Raw genomic sequence first — 14504 nt, forward strand, 5'->3', positions numbered from 1 at the left:
CAAGCATCATTCAATTTAATGAGATTTAACAAGATTATGATCTTGTGTACAGGAAAACACTGTGTGATTGACCTCTAACACAAAATCACACACACACACACACACACACACACACACACATGAGGGGGAGAGAGACAGAGAGACAGAGATAGAGAGAGACAAAGAGACAGAGAGATAGAGAAAGAGAAATATATAACAGTATAGTTATATTATACTATATAACAATCTCTACTGAAGGCTACATGCTACAACCATAAAACGTAGATACCCATAGAAGAGAGAACTCAAAACTAAGCCCACACATTTATATCCAACTGATTGTTGACAAAGATCATACAGCAGAGAAAGGGTACTATTCCATTCGGCAAATGGATATCCATATAAAAAGGAATGTAACTAGACTCTTGTACCATACCGAATGCCAAACTGAACTCCAAATACATTAACAACTTACACATGAGACCTATAGCACACTACTAGAAGAAAAACATAAGGTGAAAGCTTCATGACACTAGTCTTGGCCCTGATGTTTGAACTATGACCCCAAAATCATAGATGATAAATGTGGAATTACATCAAACAAGCAAGCAAGCAAGCAAACAAAAATCCACTCCTTCACAGAAAAAAATCCACAGATTACAGAGGCAGCCTACAGATGAATGGAAAATATTTTCAAACCACGTACCTGTTAATATCCAAAATAGATAAGAAACTCTAACAACTCAATGGTATGGCTGCAACACAAGTTTAAAACAACCCAATATATAAGCATTCCTTAAGAGAAGACAAACAGCCAATAATTGACAAATGAGCAAAATGTTGTATATGATGAACTACGAGGGGGGAACAGAAAAAAACATAGTGAGATCTCACCATATACCTGTTAGAATGCAGTTACCATAAAGACATAGGAGAAATGCTGGTGAGAAGACAGAGAAAGTTGAATCCTCACAAGCTGGATGGGTATATAAATTAAGACAATTATTATGGGAAAATGTTTTCCTAAAGAATTAAACAGAACCAAAATATTATCCAGAGATCTAACTATTTAGTTCTATATTCAAAAAAATAAAGTCAGTGTGTTAATGAAATTTGTGTTCTCATGTTCACCACAGTAGGATCTACAATAGACAGGATATAGCAACCACTTAATTTTCTATAGTCAAGTGAATAGTGTAATGTGCATGCATGCATTTGTTTACACACACACACAAACACACAAACACACACACACACAGATGCCATTCACCCTTTAAAGGAGAAATTCCTTCACTTGCAGCTACATAAATGAGCTGTGGGATGTCAGGTAAAATGAAATAGGTCAGGCACAGAAAGAGAAACACCACCTGGAATCTAAGAAAGTCAAAATCATGCTATAGAACAGTGGTTCCTCGGGGGTGTGAGGAGTGTTTATGGAAATGTTGGTCAAAGGATATGGAGTTTCTCGGAATGTACGATATCCCGAGATCTATCCAACAGCACAGTGAGTCTGGTTACAGGTCACATACAATGCCTTGTAGGTTTGAAGTTTTCTAGGAGAGTAGACTGAATGTTCTTATGAGAACATTAAATAATCAGATGACTAATACGATAAATAGTTTGATCTATTTTTGCTTCTATCAAGTCATTATGTGATAAGTTGATTTTAATTGTCAACCGTACTTGAAGAGTGCTGTTGATTACTTGATGAGCTTATACCCCCATAAAATGAGTTCTATGACGTCAGCATCCCCCCTAGGAACATCCTTACCTGCTCGTTCTGCATTGATCTAGGCCTTAGTTCCTTCGTCCATGGTGGTTTTGAGGGGATTTGAGTATCCAAAGAGATCTTTTAACCAGTGTTTTGTTTCATTTAAAAGGCTTTTTACTTATTCTCTAATTTTTTTCTACCCTTAATACCTGGGTATATACCCATAGACATTATTTCACACTGTATGTTCATAAATTATATCATCCCCACTTCCACATAAATCTTAGAATGATATTAAATATGAAAACTGAAAAATACTAGGAAAGAAGAAGCAATAGATTGAAAAATAGACAAAACTGGCCACTATGATTGTATGCTATTTTTAGGTCTGAATTTCCCAGTAGCCAGTGCAAAACAGAAACAAAGATGGCTTAATTTCATTTTCAGAAAATAGCTTTCATTATCCCCAAAGAGGTTCGATTTTTTTTTCTCATACTATGTTCTACAAGAAATATGTGCTATCTCAGGGAAGTGCTATCAACTAAACCAAAGAACCAAGTATTTTAGAGTTTGAAAGATGTAGAAATAGTCTTTATATGATTTATCCAATTCAGACTGCAGCAACCCCATACCATTTCAAAACTGTAACTCTTCATTATCATTGCATGCTCTACATGTCAATATCTTGTGATTAAATCACAAGATTTAATCAATCTTGCTGATACCTTTAGGTCCTTCAAGCATAAGCCTGCCTCCCTTTTCCCAAGGAGATGGTCGTTTGTAGCTCTAACACAAAACAGATTTGTGTTATGTTTAAAATGGTGAGTCTTAATCATGCTGCCCAGGCTGGTCTGGGACTGTGGGGCTCAAGTGTTGCTTCTGCTTCAGCTACCTGACCAGCTGAGACTATAGACTTGTGCTATACTTCTGGTTTAATCTGACTCTAATATAGCAATAACGGACACTCACCATCATTAAGAGTTTCTTTCACAAATATTTGTTAGTTCTATAATTTTTTTCAATGAATAATATGTTAGAGAAATAGACCATTATGTGGGACTGGTGAAATGAGTGCTTATAAGCTCTGATTGCTCTTGAAGAGGATTTGGATTGAGTTTCTAGCACCCACATAGTTGGTTCACAACTGTCTGTAACTCTAGTTCACAAGATTCAGACACCCTCTTCTGGCCTTTGCAGGAGATACATGGATATGGATATGTAGGAACACTCATTCACACACACACACACACACACACACACACATGCACAGACACCTTTAAATCATGATAAATATGTATACATTCATAATTCAGAATGTGTCACAGTTTCCATATATATCTAAAGAAGTGGAAATTCACATATCAACATAAACTTAGCAGTGTGTGTGTTTATCATGAAAAAGCATGATTTTAGTGTGTTATTAAAGTGAATGATCACTCTCTCTACAAATGCATCGCTCAGCTCTGCTAAAGGCATCAGACTGGCTTGGTCATTCTGAGGCAGTATTTGTGCCTTATTTTTACAACCCAAACTGCCTTATGTAATTCTGGGAGCAGAGATATACTGAAGACAAAAAAAAAAGACATGCTTAACTGATAAGAAATTCAGAGAAAACACATTTCTATACTTTGAGACCATTTTAAGTGGATGGATTTTTCATGCAGTTAAATCAGTCAATGTTTTGTAATGAACTGCAGATTTTAAAAATAGGGAGGTAGATTTACATTTCAAATCAAGTTGCAAAGCTCTATTATTATCCTAGGTTTGTACAGAGTAAATGTTACAACATGTATATGTTAGTCAGCTTCACATCACTATGAAAATACCTGCAATAAATCAACTTATTCATAGACAAGGCTTATTTTTTTTCTTATAGTTCCTATCCATGGTTTATTTACCTGATTGCTCTAAGCCTATATGGTAGACATCATTCACCTTATGGACAGAGAACAAAAATAGACAGAGAAAGAGTGTGTGTAAGAGAACACATTATCAGTCAGCTAAAAAAACCTCTCACAGGGAACTATCTTTTAAGAGATTCCACCATTTCTCAATAACATGATGCTGGCGACTAAACCTTTAATATGCAGGCCATGGGGACCAAAGCAATACAGAAAAATACTGGAAGATTACGCATCAAACTTACTTTGGTTACCTCTAAGAATGTAGAGTCATGATTAGTTTCAAAACCACATGCCTATGGCATCTTCAAATTTTATGTGTTTTATAGTATTTGTATAATGACACATCCTCAAAAGCACTGTAGCTGCATATGTTATGTGCAGATGTGCACATCAATCATCTAAGGGGAAGATTATACTTGGGTAAATATAACTCAGAAATGAAGCATGCTACCTGAGGACTTTATGGCCTGATATCTGAGATGACTTATGACATACATAAGCAAAACAATAGTATGTTGGGTCCATGATAAAACTCAAATTCCAACAAAGTATCAAGAGAGGAATTACTAAGAAAAGTATTATTTCAAATAATCTTTGATAAAATGATAAAGTTGGGATCCCTCGAGATATTGATGAGAGGGCATCCTTCTCAGCACAAGGAAAGAGCACAAAGTACCGCAAGAATTGAGGGGTAAGAGAAAGGAAATCATGAGACTTGAGACTGAACCTAAAATGTAATCATGCCAGGAACAAAGATGGCTGATGTCAGACACTTGATTATAGCATTGGCAGTTGGCAAGGATGTTAAAGATGATGTTGGAGTCAGGACAAAAAAAAATGATAAAAATTCAACTTCAATAAGAATTCTGTACAAATGGATTGAAAAGAGAAAGTGTAGTTGAATAGATGATCCAGAGATCTCAGACATCAAGAGAGAAGGTTCAAAGGGTCTAAATACTGTTTTTTTCCCCTTAATGTGGTATGAGCCCAGATGATTCTCTGTCCATGAAAGTCTAGTGGAAATGCAAGTTCTCGGCCTCTGCCAGACTTCATGCATCAAGGTCTGCATTTTACTAAGTTCCTTACGTGGCTGAATGCACGCACATTAAAGAATTGATGAATTGAGATGCTGATAGCAGGAAAGGAGAGTAGCCAAGAAGTATGAGCTATGACTTGGTTGAGTATTAAGATCCGGTATCTGGCACAATGTGGGAGGGAAGGGGAGGGCATAAATCAAGATTATGTGGAAATGCAGGATAATCATGCTGTTCATAGAAATGAGAAGCCCCAGGAGAGAAGCAGGAAGAGGAAACAGAGGTCCCTAAGCGAGTAGGTCATGATAGTCCTCCCTTCTGAATCTAAATCTATTTTGGGAGAAAGAGAATGATTCACACTGAATGGGTTTTGGAAATGATGGATATGGATTACAATGAAAAAGCACCTGATGGAAACTGAGGAATAAGTGTTGCAGAACCAGGGTAGAAGAGACCAGGAGATGGAATGTCCTGACAATGAAAGGAGTTTGGAGAGGTTGTTATGAGGCCAATAGAACTGACTGAGGGAGTACAGGTGACAGGAAAAGTACTTCTATGAATATTGTAAAGATGGAAGCCAGAAGTCAGGGGTTTTCTGTTGAGAGATGGTGAAATATAGGGAGGTGTGAATACTGTCTGATTCTGGCACTCGCTGTTCTATGTCTGGAGTAAGCCAGAATGTAGCCTTCATTTCTCAAGCCACAGGCTGCTCTGTGAGATGACTGCCTATAGGATCATATTGAAGGTACTTGTGGTTAGTCTTCACTATCAACTTGATGGTATCTAGAATCCTCTATGAAGGAACACTCAGGGTGAGCTCATGAGGGATTATGTAAACTAGGTTAGCCTTCAGGCAACCTGTGAAGGATTATCTAGATTAGACTAATTGAGATGGAAAGACCCACCCATTGCTGTTGGCACCATTCCATGGGCAGAGGTCCAAGACTGCATAAAAGGGAGAAAGAAAATGAATGCATAAGCATTCATTGTTCTCTGCTTTCTGACTGTAGATGGATGCAATATATCAGTTCCTACATGCTCCTACCTCCTGGACTCCCCTGAAGGACCATAAGCCAAAGATGCCCTTTCTTCCTGGAGTTGCTTTTACAGGTTATTATACTGCAGTGAAAGAGAGAAGCAACTAAGACAGTGCTCATTGGTGATACCTCTCATGTTTTGAATGATGGCCCTCAAAAAAATGTGCTCATTTTGTAATGCCCAGAAGCTGTGATTCCCTGATCTGGCAGATGACTTGTTTAAGGTAAAAATCTTTGAAGAAAATGCTTCCCTGGACTTTCTGGGTCAACTGTGGATGCAACCACTTATATAAGAAAGGCATGGAGCAGGGGACACACAAGAGGATGAAGTGCTACAACCATTTTGGAGAGAGCTAGGGGCTAAAAAGTTAGATTCAGATGGTATCCCCTTTCTAGAGTTTTAGGTGGAATTATGCCCCCCCCAATACCTTGCTTTCAGACAACTGTCCTCCAGAAGTACAGAGAATAGACTCTTGTTCTAAGCTTGAAGTACAATATTTAATATCATCTTCCATCTCTGAGAGGGATGACAAGCTCTCACTTTATTGTGATTATATGATCTTAGAGTTACCCTAATGGTGCTTTCAAAGTAGGGTAACTATATTGCCTAGTACAACGGAAACAATGTCATGAGAGTTCCCATAGAAGTAGCATTCTATGTGCATAAGTGATAATCATAGATAGATGTCACTGAGAGATATCGATGTCTGATAGAGGGAAGGTAAACACAGATGATAAGTAGATGAAAGATAGATGGTAGATTATATATACAAATGAAGATCAGGCAGGTGATAAGACTGATGAAAATATGTGCTAGATATAAAACATTATATAGAGAAATATGTTTATATAAATAGATGCCAATGGCAGTTGATAGACTAATGATAGATAGCAGTTGTGGGAGGAAGAAGCAGCCTATAGTGGGCAAAGAACTAATAGAGTGTGTACTGTTGACTTGGGCACAGTGTCAAGGACACTACAGACCCATGGGAAAAAGGCAAAGCCTTTTGGTCTGAGTGTGAATGTTGACATTGTGTGCCAAAAGTGTCCATGATGGTTCTCTCCCGCAGATACTTATGGCCTGAAGAGTTTTCCCCTACAGAGACTGATTCTAATGAGATCAACTAAACCTGCCCCCATGATCTACCACAAACCCTGCCTCCTTGCTCATCTGTATGTAATAACTCTGCCTCCCTGTTCAGCCGTAAGCAATCATCTTGCCTCCTTCTTGATTCTATATAATAAACACACACTAGACTTTCAGAATGTTGAGTTTACCCATCAGAGAACCCAGACCACTTGATCCCAGTTTTCCTGTCTATGTGTCAGCTGGTCTTTTCTTTATTCCCTTGTCACCCCAGTCAGGTCCATTCCTGGAGCCTTGATGGATGTACCAACCAAGAAAAAGCAATAATAAACAGATGCTAAATATTAATGACAGGTAATAAACAGATATCACTTTTAAGCAGATGACAGTCAAATAACAGATATTGGCAACTGGTAGGTAATTTGTTCATTCTACTCAAACTAATATTTATCGAAATTTATTTATACAATTTTCATATAGTCAACTCTGAGGAAAATCAACATGAATTTTCCTGAGTTGTCCTTGAATGTCAAATGAAATACCAAAGACAGGAAGTTCCACAAGAATCCAGGGGAGAGAGAAATGACTTGCAGTTCCTTAGACAAAGGTTTTTTCAGCTTCTGATAATTCAATAAATTAAGTGATCAATAATAATTTATAGCAAGCAAAGTGGAATAACAACTACATTCAGGGAAACCTCCAGAGGAGTGGTTGTCCTCTGTGATGGGAACGGCATGAACATGGAGATTAAAAAAAGGAGAACTCCAGATAAAGAGATTGCACTGTGTCCCTCTGCCCCCATCGCAGACTTTAAGCATGATACTACAATGTCATTCACATGAAACAGAGAGGGTAGAATGTCATCCATGGGAAGCAGCATTTGCTTTTCTAATGTCACTGTTTGAGGGATACACATATACTATGAGCAGTGTTTTCGGTTATCTCTCTACTGAGCACATGGAAAGTGACTGCATGCAACACTTCTCTAATGATCAGGCACATTAGAGTGCACACACTGAATCAACATTTGCTACTGATTTGAACCAAGGAACGCAAGCCATACTTGGAATGATGAGTAGTCATCCTGAGAGGCACCACTCCATGACCTCTTTGAAGGTAAGCCCTAGCTTGCTGCAGAGTTCATGCTGTTGTAGATGAATGCATCCAGGAGCAGTGGCAACCAGGTTTTGACCATCTGAGCACATAGAAGGGATATCTGTCAGCATGATAGCCCAACCAAACCCACAACCCTATCTTCTTATGATAAAGGACCAGGTTCAGGAGAAACTCACCGAAACATTTTGTGCCTGTAAGTAGAGGGCATCTAAAGGCCGATGTGTGGTGGCCAGTCCTATGAAACATGCTGACTAACACCTGATGCTAGTTTGACTCATTGGAATTGTATCTGCAGCCCAGTGATTGGAGGATATCTGGCCTAAGCCAGGCAGCCTGTGTTGTTGTCACTTCCTGTGTCAGAGGTGGCCAAAGGTAGAATCTGTCTTGGCTCAGCTAGTGTGCCAGATTTCAAGGGAACAGTGGGGACAGGAAACAGGTTAAGGCTGGGCTAGAACAAATGACCTAAGGGATGGTTAATTCCGGAGTGGATAGTCAGCAACTCAAATTACAGTGGCCAGGAGGGGTGTGGAGGGTTGAGATTTGATCCTGCCAACAATGACAGACAAGGAGATTTTATTTGTTAGGTGAACTTGGCAACACAAATCTCTAGGCAAAAGTGACAGATATGCTGTCAAGATGGTGACTGTGCCTTAGGTCCAGGGCTTTATCCACCCTGGAGCTGAATCAGAGAGAGAAAAAATGGAATGGAGTCTTGCTCCTGGAGAGAAGTCTTGGCAAGAGCAAGGCTGACTGTCAAGGTCATTGCTAAAAGTTATTCCAGGCAAAACATTAAGCCTAGTGCTGAAAAGGTAAACTGAAAACACAAAAGAAGCCTAGTCATACGAGATAGCAGTAAGACAAGAACTCAGGGTTAGGGACCCCAAGGAACTGCTGAAGCCCATAAGGATTAGGACAAGCTAATGGAACTCAGACAAGATCGATCTTTCTTTAGTGTGGCTGAGTAAGAATGAGTAAAGTTGGCTAGGTCCTGGAGTCACTTGCAGAGCACAAGGGAACGGCAGGGGCTCAGTCCGCCATGCATCTGTTGGCTTCTTTCTGTCTAAATGTATAGTGGGTTTACTACAAGTTTTCCTATTTTGGGTGGCTTCGGGGTGACCTGGCACATTTGTGGAGAAGGTGACGGCTCAGCAGTTATTGTAAGGTTGGAGCTATGGCTGGTGGATGCCGCATCCATGTCAGTATGGCGGACTGAAGCTGACTTCTCTACAGAGAAGGGCTAAGATGGTGACTGCCTGCCAGAGTCTTGTGGCCTCAGGAGAATAGGGACAGGAAGCTCTAACAGGTGGAAGAATTTAAATTGCCAAACTGCAGGGAAGAGCCTGCCAGAAGCTGAAGAGTGTGCACACTGCCAGAACTCCTGGATGGCAGGCATGCAGTGGCCGAAGGTTGAGCTAGCAGTCACCCCTTAGTGAAGCTTCATGCTTTCATGCTTTCTCTTTCTTTCTTTCTCTTTCTCTCTCTTTCTCTGTCTCTCTGTCTCTGTCTCTGTCTCTGTCTGTCTCTCTCTCTCTCCCCCTCTCTCTTATAGCACTGAGGGGGTATGAGTTCTGACTGTATGCCACTGGATGCTGCCTCTGAGTTTGGTCAAAATATACTTCTGGGGCTAGGAAAATAGTTGTTGGTAAAGAGCTTGCCTTGCAAGCAAGAGGGCTTGGAGTTGGTTCTCCAGAACCCTTTGTTTTTCTTAAAGCCAGGCATGGTGGCACACACTGTGATCTCATTCAGTGCTGGGGAGATAATTAGATCTCTGGGCTTTGCTGGGCATTCACCATAATCTACTTGGTGAACTGGTGAGTCCCTGGTCAATGAGAGACCCTGTGTCAACAAAACATAAACAACAAACAAACAAAAAATAAGGTAGAGATTACCAGAGAAAAAGGCTGATTTCTGGCTGCTGCAAACATGTATAAACAATTTACTGATACTAGAACACATATGAACCCACACATACATGAATGTGTATGTACAAAACAAAAATCTTCTTTTGCCTGGGTTCTATCCTTGTGCTCATCTGGAGTTGTAGATGGGCAAGCATGAGCATTGGGCAGAGAAAACAGCTTGGGAAGGCTTCCTGTCTTCATGCAGGATCTGTGTAGCTCCTAACTTTTAACAGTTTCCAATGCCAGTTCCAGTGAGGGTTTCCATCAATCAGGAATGCATCAGTGTAAGGCACTCTGAAAGAAAGCAAGATAAGTCCCTAAAAGGGACAACTTTGGCCCTTCCGGGGTGTCTGTAAGGAGCACACAGAGGGAGTCACATTGGACACTGAATGATCTGGGCTCAGAAGTCAGCTTTGTACTTGATCCAAGGCCCAGGCAGCTTCTTTAACATAGAGCAGAACCTGTCAGACACTTGAATCCTTCACCTTGACTGGCTTTGCATTGTGTTAAATTCATTAGATGACCTTGTCATGAAGCCAAGACTTTCATTTGAGTTTGAAAGTCTAACCCAAAGGGTAAGAAGCCAAACAGAATCTCCACTAGACTCATAGAACCTTCTTCACACACACACACACACACACACACACACACACACACACACACACACGTCTGGTGTTGCATTTCTTAAATACCACATTTTGGAAAAACATGTATACACCGCTCTTAACAACTAAGCAACAGTCATATTTGTATATGGTGATTCACTTAAGATATAAAAATAGTAAAGGGGTTTGATTAATTCTTTTGTTGGAAGCATATATGCCTTTTAAAATATTTCTCTGTAAGGAAGATATATTTTCAATTCACAAGCATACTGTGTAAAAGAAAATATTTCCAATTAGTCATTCTTTAAAACCATGCTGGGAATGTAATGGTATTAGTCATAACATACCATAATATAAAATTAGGTTCCATACATGAAGGGGAGTGGGGTCCTCATCTCTGCAGAACCCTTCATTCTGCCCTGGTGGCAAGGGTCACCACAGCTGCTCTGCACGGAAACGTCCCACACTGCAAGCCAGACCCAGTCCCTTCCCAGTCACAGTGACGATGTCCAGGCCGCTTAGGTGTAAGCAACTGAATCTGCCAAGGCTAACATTATTATCAGGCAAGAACACTATGTTGGCTCAAGAAACGTGATGTTTTAGGTTAAAAAAAAAGGAAAAAAATCTAAAAAAAAAAAAAAAGTTAGCACTTCAGAAAGCTTAGAATCATAACCTTTAAATTTCTATTCAGTTTAGTAACATGAATCCAAGAAATCCTAGCTATGTACATTACCCCTCCACACAACTCACATTCAACAGGTTTCCTGCCATTAAAAATTAAAGTACAATTAAAATAGGCTTGCATTCTCATATATTCTAGTTTAAAATAACATTTTTTTCTCTTGTGTAAAAGTTAAGCCATTTATTTTTTATAAGGGAAAATGAAAAGATTCACGTTAAGGGGTGTATTTATCCTTGCTTCGGCAATCTTCAGTAACAAATACATTTGAAACAAGATTTGTCTAGCCCTCTGTCAGGAAAAAAGCAGTGTAGTGAATCCTTCCAGATCTCCCTAAAGCTTCTTACAGAAGTTTTAGAGTAGGCTTAAGACAAAACTACTCTTATCTTAATACCCAGTCTTTATCAAAATCTCACCCAATTTCACCCAATCTATTTCTCCAAATTACACCCTTGCCTAACAATCGTTTTCTATGACCAAAGATTTAAGCTCAAAGGTTTTTCAAAAAGTCTTGCCTTTTATTTCATCTTGTTATTAAACTATCCAGTCATTTAAATCACTATCTACTATTGTTTCTTTTAAAGTCTTACATCACTCTTATTTTCTTGTTTAATTCCACCTTGAATCACCCTCTCCCAGCCAAGGGTGCAGTCCACATCAGATCTGCAGCAATTTATTTTTAACTGAGTGATCCCGAGCTAAAGTTACGTTGTCTTATGGAACTTCAGAAATTGACATGCCTTCTAGCTTAACAGTAGGTAACTGCATGCTAAGCTAATGGAGACAAACCACACAAACATGATCTAAAGACAGAGTTATCTAGTGGTAGATGTGGGGTTCACACTCCACTGCTGTGGCCTATGAGAACACACATGGAAGAGGTATGCATGGTCCCTGCACACACATGGAAGAGGTATGCATGGTCCCTGCACATGTATACTCCCCAACACCAGCTCCGGGCACAGCAGTGAGCCGTCAGCAGCACAAGCAATGGAAAGGAAAGACCTCATTCCTTTTTAACATTCACCCACTGTAAATCTGCGTACATGTGTGCATTTTTACCAGGTTCCCCTTTCTCCTTTTTGAAAGGTATATCTTCCTGTAAGATCTTTCCAGCAAATCCACTAACACCGTTTTGAATACAGGAAACCGTGTTGAAACATTCCTGCAGAATGAATGCTTTCCCAATATGAAACCCTCTGTCTGGACTCCATAATTATTAAGCAGGCTTTAAGATTATGTTCTGTTTTCAAAAAGTAATCCAAAAAGGGGTGGGGGCAAAGTGCTGTGTGTGTGTGTGTGTGTGTGTGTGTGTGTGTGTGTGTGTGTGTCCAGGAATGGTACATTTTCTATCTTGTTGAATCTCAGAGGCCAAGAGAGAAAGGAAAGATCTGTTGAAAGCTCACAGTGAAGTGGTCAGTCTCCCTAACAGCATAGTCTGCCACCCTTTCAAAACCCTGCCAAGAAGATCAGTGGAGCCAGGTGGGTGGATGGTGGCATATAGGCTTACAGACTTCGGACAGGTTCAAAACACTTAGCCACAAATCAAGCTCTGCGTTTTTGAAATGCATCCATATGGATGCGAGTCCCTAACACTCGTTTCCTCTCTTACTTCCACCGTGCGTGCAAGGAGAGTCTCATACACTCACCAGCAGCAAGGCAGCGTCACAATTCCAATACTCAAAAGTGTGGAGTGGACAAGTGAATTCTACCCCCTTGGGTCAACTGTCCCCCGGACCCTAGCGCTTTAAAAACCACCATGTAAAAAGAAACAAGCTGCACACAGAAACGAGGTTGTATCAGGAGCGGGAGGAGTCCGGAGAAGAGATCCCCTGTAGTTTAGCAGCCCTTGCTGAGCCAGAGTAGACTCGCGCCCTGGCTCAGTACCCTCTCCCAGGTCACCATGAGTAGAATAAAAACCGCCTTTTTGCTCCAGAAAGGCGACCCCAACAGTCGCCCCCTCGCTGCAAGGTTGGCAGGAATCTGACTTAGCTTTCCTTAAAAAGAAAAAAAAAAAAAAAAAAAAAAAAAAAAAACGGTATTGAAAGGTGCACAGAGGACCCAGCACACAGGAGCCCAGACACACAGCTCTGGAACTCCTTTCTTCGCTTTTGGATCCTGCTTATGAGAGAAAAAAGAAGTCCACGGGTGCTGGGTTAGCTGACCTGGGCGCTCTCTTGACCACTGACCGCCTGTCCCTGTCCTTTCCCAGGCGCTCGGGTGCCAGCCACCTCCGCATTCTCCACCCTTCCTCCCTGTGTTCCAACTCCTCACCAGACGCTCTCGACTTCCCATTCCCCTAAATTAACAAAACCAGCTCTCTTCGTCCCTCCTCAGTCAGTCCTTCCTTTAAACTCCACCAGCAAACAAATTTCCTACAGAAGCAGAAAACTTTTCCCCTTATTTCACCACCAGATAAGGCAAGAAACCGGGTCAGGGTCGCCGCCAGCCGCTCTGCCCTGCGCGGTAGCGAGCAGCGCACGTCCTTACCTGGCAGCCTAGCTCCAGGTGGCTGTCCCGCTCGAGTCCTCCGCGCCTCCCCGAATCTCCCGGGCCGTCCGGTCCGCTCTACCGAAGCTCGGTCTCTCTCTCGCAGCAGGGAGTTCCGAGACAGCGACCGTCCTCAGGTTCGCTCGGGCCCCGGAGCCGCCCTTGTCTGCATCGCCCGGCTTCTGGGTGCAAGCGCAGCTGCGGGCTCCTCCCGGCGGGTCGCGAGCGCGGGGCTCCCGGCTGCAGGCGACTTGGCCCGCGGTTGCGCTCCCCGGTCCGAGCGCGCTCCGCCCGCGGGCAGCTGCAGCCGCGCGTCACATGCCGCCTCCGGGCAGCAGCCGTGGCACCTGCCGGGGCGACCGCACTGGGGCTCCGCTAGTCCGCCTCCGCGTCCTGCGCGCCCCTGCCCACCCCAGCCCTCTCTGATCTCGCCTTATTTATTTATTTATTTTACCCTCCTGCTCTCTCACTTCTCATTCCTTTTCTCTCCCTCTCTTTCTATATCTTTTATTCTTTTCTCCAAAAGCAGGCAGAAGGCGCTCCAAGTGGGAGGAGATCTGTCCCTCCCCACAAACTCTTCCTCTGCCTGGTGGTGGCGATCGTGGCTACTGCTGCCCCCGTCCTCCTCCCCTTCCTCCTCCTCCTATTCCTTCTCCTCCTGCTTTCTGTGTAACGCGCTAGCAGCCTGCTATAGCCCTAAACCTGCTCTGTTTCTGAGCATGCCCAGTGGCCCTGCGGGCTTCTCGCTTCTCACAGCGTGCGGGCTTGGCTGTGTTCTCTGCCTGGCAGGGGCGAGAGAAACCAACCCAGGGAGATCCCGGGTACTTTTCGGATAGGGTCGCTAGAGGCCGGGCACAGAACCCGGTCGAGGAGTGTCCACCCACCCAGCGTGGCCTCACGTGCTCCCTATTTGCGCCCAGTGTTTCAAGGGTTGATGTTGATCAGTTTCCTGTTCCATTTG

General features: G+C 42.1%; 1 protein-coding gene across 4 annotated transcripts in view; it reads right to left on the bottom strand.

Annotated features, from left to right (window-relative positions):
* The window catches only part of Chrm3 (cholinergic receptor muscarinic 3), a 486665-nt gene extending 472471 nt beyond the window's left edge, over nucleotides 1–14194 (bottom strand). For 3 of the 4 annotated variants that reach the window (XM_031359190.1, XM_031359188.1, XM_031359187.1), the window contains exon 1: nucleotides 13544–14194. The gene's annotated coding sequence lies outside the window, so the exon portion shown is untranslated. The other variant, XM_031359189.1, reaches the window with a different exon arrangement.
* Between the last annotated feature and the right edge of the window lie 310 nt (nucleotides 14195–14504).

The sequence above is a fragment of the Mastomys coucha genome, unplaced genomic scaffold (assembly GCF_008632895.1).
Source record: "Mastomys coucha isolate ucsf_1 unplaced genomic scaffold, UCSF_Mcou_1 pScaffold7, whole genome shotgun sequence".
Taxonomy (NCBI): Eukaryota; Metazoa; Chordata; class Mammalia; order Rodentia; family Muridae; genus Mastomys; species Mastomys coucha.